The 4,740-nt window shown below is 38.3% G+C and overlaps 1 protein-coding gene across 8 annotated transcripts in view; it reads left to right on the top strand.

Moving 5' to 3' along the window:
• TESK2 (testis-specific kinase 2) overlaps window positions 1-4,740 on the top strand; it is a 138,678-nt gene that overhangs the window by 8,170 nt on the left and 125,768 nt on the right. For 2 of the 8 annotated variants that reach the window (XM_010847837.1, XM_010847838.1), the window contains exons 2-3: window positions 3,300-3,434; window positions 4,195-4,331. The exons of 4 other annotated variants lie outside the window; for them this stretch is intronic. The gene's annotated coding sequence lies outside the window, so the exon portion shown is untranslated. The remainder of the gene's footprint in view (window positions 1-3,299; window positions 3,435-4,194; window positions 4,332-4,740) is intronic. 2 more of the 8 variants (XM_010847842.1, XM_010847840.1) reach the window with 1 other exon arrangement.

Raw genomic sequence — 4,740 nt, 5'->3', positions numbered from 1 at the left:
GACTAGACGGACCTTTGTTGGCAAAGTAATGTCTCTGCTTTTGAATATGCTGTCTAGTTTGGTCATAATTTTCCTTCCAAAGAGTAAGCGTCTTTTAATTTCATGGCTACAATCACCATCTGCAGTGATTTTGGAGCCTTCCCCCACTGTTTCCCCATCTATTTGCCATGAAATAATGAGACTGGATCCCATGATCTTAGTTTTCTGAATGTTGAGCTTTAAGTTTTTTCACTCTCCTCTTTCACTTTCATCAAGAGGCTCTTTAGTTCCTCTTCACTTTCTGCCATAAGGGTGGTGTCATCTGCATATCTGAGGTTATTGATATTTCTCCTGGCAATCTTGATTCCAGCTTGTGCTTCTTCCAGCCCAGCATTTCCCATGATGTACTCTGCATGGAAGTTAAATAAGCGGGGTGACAATATACAGCCTTGACGTACTCTTTTCCTATGTGGAACCAGTCTGTTGTTCCATGTCCAGTTCTAACTGTTGCTTCCTGACCTGCATACAGATTTCTCAAAAGGCAGGTCAGGTAGGTGGTCTGTTCCAGTTTATTGTGATCCACACAGTCAAAGGCTTTGGCATAGTCAATAAAGCAGAAATAGATGCTTTTCTGGAACTCTCTTGTTTTTTCGATGATCCAACGAATGTTGGCAGTTTGATCTCTGGTTCCTCTGTCTTTTCTAAATCCAGCTTGAACATCTGGAAGTTCACGATTCACGTATTGTTGAAGCCTGGCTTGAAGAATTTTGAGCATTACTTTACTAGCGTGTGAGATGAGTGCAATTGTGTGGTAGTTTGAGCATTCTTTGGCATTGCCTTTCTTTGGGATTGGAATGAAAACTGACCTTTGCCAGTCCTGTGGCTACTGCTGAGTTTTCCAAATTTGCTGACATATTGAGTGCAGCACTTTCACAGCATCATGTTTTAGGATTTGAAATAGCTTAACTGGAATTCCTTTACCTCCACTAGCTTTGTTTGTAGTGATGCTTCCTAAGGCCCACTTGACTTCACATTCCAGAATGTCTGGCTCTAGGTGGGTGATCACACCATCGTGATTATCTGGGTCGTGAGGATCTTTTTTGTACAGTTCTTCTGTGTATTCTTGCCACCTCTTCTTAATATCTTCTGCTTCTGTTAGGTCCATACCATTTCTGTCCTTTATTGAGCGAATCTTTGCATGAAGTGTTCCCTTGGTATCTCTAATTTTCTTGAAGAGATCTCTAGTCTTTCCCATTCTATTGTTTTCCTCTATTTCTTTGCATTGATCGCTGAGGAAGGCTTTCTTATCTCTCCTTGCTATTCTTTGGAACTCTGCATTCAAATGGGTATATCTTGCCTTTTCTCCTTTGCTTTTCACTTCTCTTTTCACAGCTATTTGTTAGGACTCCTCAGACAGCCATTTTGCTTTTTTGCATTTCTTTTTCTTGGGGATGGTCTTGATTTCTGTCTCTTGTACAATGTCACGAACCTCCGTCCATAGTTCATCAGGCACTCTCTATCAGATCTAGTCCCTTAAATCTATTTGTCACTTCCACTGTATAATCATAAGGGATTTGATTTAGGTCATACCTAAATGGTCTAGTGGTTTTCCCCACTTTCTTCAATGCTTCCTTCTGGCTAGTCTGAAATGATGTTGAAATCTTTTATGCCTGTGAAATAATAGAAATGTTATCAAAATCGTCTCTAAACAAATGAAATTTCAGACTGGAATATGACCCTTTATTTGGAAAGTATACACACGCGCACACACACACACACACACACACACACACACACACACACACAGAGTGAAGACCCATGAAAATAGGCATTTTTTGCAAATACCTTTTGTTAATAGTTATCCAGTGGTTAGGACTGCTTTTTCACTACAGGGCACTCTGTTTGATCTTTGGTGGGGGAAGCTGCTTGGCATGGTCAAAAAAACCCTCCCAAAACAAACCAAAAAAACCCTGCAAAAGCCCTCTTAAAGCTCCATAATTACATTAAATAATACATTTTTATTTTTGAAGTGGAATATTTTTCCTGAATTTAAATCAGAAAGAAATATTTTAAGGAAGCAAATCCCTATCAGAAAGTAGAAGAAATGCCAGGTAGTGTGCTGTCGTTGGGCTTCCCAGGTGGCTCAGTGGGTGAAGAATCTGCCTGCAGTGCAGGAGATGCAGGTTTGATCCCTGGTTGGGAAGAGCCCCTGGATGAGGGCATGGCCCCCCACTCCAGTGTTCTTGTCTGCAGAATCTCATGGATAGAGAAGCCTGGTGGGTTGCAGAGTCAAACACGACTGAAGCAACTGAGCATGCATGCGTGCGTGCTGTGGTTAATACGAACTTAACTGAATTACTACATCTTTTATATTTTTATTTCTGTACACTCATAATTGAATGTTTTCAGAGACTCAGGTTCATTATACATTGACTGTGAAATTATTTGCATTTTGCTATATTTATTATCAATATAGCATTACAGATAGTTTAGGTAAGAGTCAAGAATGAGTCATACATTTCCACCCAAAACAATATTATCACTTTGGTGTAATTCCTTTTTTTCCAGTGCATAATTTTATATAATTATTGATTATTCAGTTTTTGTATTTTTGCCCTTCCCTCTTCCCATTTAACATATATCGTAAATTTCATCTCATGTCATTTAAGCTCCTGTGGTGGTAGGGATGAAAGGGTGATTTTTATTTCTAACCCCTTTTAATCTAAATTTTTAAAAGCAAAAACTAATGCAAGATAATTGTGGAAAAAAAAAAAAAACTGAACAGAAATGTATTCCATACAAAAATGAGTCTTGTATAATCATCTCCTCCACCAAGATGACAAGTTTAATGTACGAATGCCTCTAAATTGTTTTTTGGTTATATATTAATGTTTACTATTTAAAAGATAAAAATAAGATTGCACTATACATTTTGTTTTGCAACATACTATGGTCACTTGACAGTGAAACTTGAACATCTCCCTATGTTAGTATATATAGAACTTATCTCATTCTTTGAATGACTATATAATACATTATTTGGATATACTACAGTTTATTTAACCACCCTATTGATGGATATTTGGATTGTCTCCAGTTTTTTTGTTTTTTTTCTGTTACTGACAGCATGTAAGTTAATACATTCTTGTATATATATATTTTATGTGCTTATAGTTAAGTGTCACTTTTAATGGCTGTAAAGTATTCCCTTTAGTAGAAATGATACATTTGGGAGAGAAATAAGATTGAATAAAAAATATTTTTGGTGAATATTTTTTGACAATACTTTATATTACTAATTTTGTTTTGCCTCTTATCAGATTTTTCCTTCGACATCAACTTTGTAATGTAAACTGTAGAAGAGCCGGCCCTAACCCCAGGAACCTAACTTCCTCTTTTCTCTTGATTGCTTTTATCCCCAGTCTCTTAAATAGCCTTCTAACTCAAAAGAAGAGGTGAGTAGCCTAACTGACCTAAGTGGTCTTCTTAAATTCAAATAGGAAAATTTATCAGGAAATTCCCTGGCAGTTCAGTGGTTAGGACTCTGTGCTCTCACTGCCAAGGGCCCTGCTTCAGTCCCTGGTGGTGAATGAAGATCCCACAAGCTGAGTGGCCAAAAAAAAAAAAAAGAGAACACTTATCAAAATAGAGATTATTTTGGAAATTCATACATCCTCTTAGTATTTTAGCATGTCAGCTTATTTGAATAGGATCCAATATGAGTTTATCCTGTGTCAAGCTTCATGTTCCAGCATACAAAATTTTAGATATATTTGGTGTACTTAGAAGATGAGCCTCTTGCCCGTCATGCATCGCATGTTTGTGGGGAACCTGGTGCTAAACCGTTTGTAGATGACTTGCTTCTGAGTCGGGATTTTGTGGGTAGCAGAGCAGTTCTTTCATTGTGATCTATTGAAAGTCAGTCCATGACACAAGGATTTGAAAAAAATAAAAGAAATTTAAAAAAAAAAAGAAAATCAGAAGGAATTTCCTGGCAGTCCAGGGGTTAGAGCTCCACGCTTTCATTGCTGAGGGCCCAGGTTCAGTCCCTGGTTGGGGAACTAAAATCCCAGAAGCCAAAAAAAACAAAAAAAAAGATTGAAAACAAAACTTTTTATATCCAGATTACAGTTATGGGAAATAATAGTCCTCAATTCTCTCCTAGTTAGATCATATATGTAATATCATGTACATTTTTTTGCTATTGTGTTTTAGAGGGCCTTTGATGATTTGGAGGGTAATTAAGGCTAAACTTTAAAGAAGATAACCAGGAATCTCTTGATGCCCTGTTCAATAGGAGACCTTAAAGGCTTGTGTGTATCTGCCCTGGAGAAAACTTGGTAACTGAAAAGGTATCATAAAGAAGAAAACCAAACTTAATTTGTTATATACTCGCAGCATCCAGAACTAGGATTAAGGTTGGGGTTGGGGAGAGAGAGGAAAGGGAACTCATTTTTACTGCATGCTTACTATGTGTTAGGACTTGCCTTGTGCTTCATCAGTTCAGTTCAGTTCAGTTGCTCAGTCATGTCCAACTCTGCGACCCCATGAATCGCAGCACGCCAGGCCTCCTTGTCCATCACCAACTCCCAGAGTTCACTCAAACTCACGTCCATAGAGTCAGTGATGCCATCCAGCCATCTCATCCTCTGTCGTCCCCTCTTCCTCCTGCCCCCAATCCCTCCCATCATCAGAGTCTTTTCCAATGAGTCAACTCTTCGCAAGAGGTGGCCAAAGTACTGGAGTTTCAGCTTTAGTATT

This window comes from Bison bison, unplaced genomic scaffold, assembly GCF_000754665.1.
Source record: "Bison bison bison isolate TAMUID 2011002044 unplaced genomic scaffold, Bison_UMD1.0 scf7180017864256, whole genome shotgun sequence".
NCBI classification, from domain to species: domain Eukaryota; kingdom Metazoa; phylum Chordata; class Mammalia; order Artiodactyla; family Bovidae; genus Bison; species Bison bison.
The sequence above is the reverse complement of the archived record's forward strand: the minus strand, read 5'-3'. Positions and strand labels throughout refer to the sequence as shown.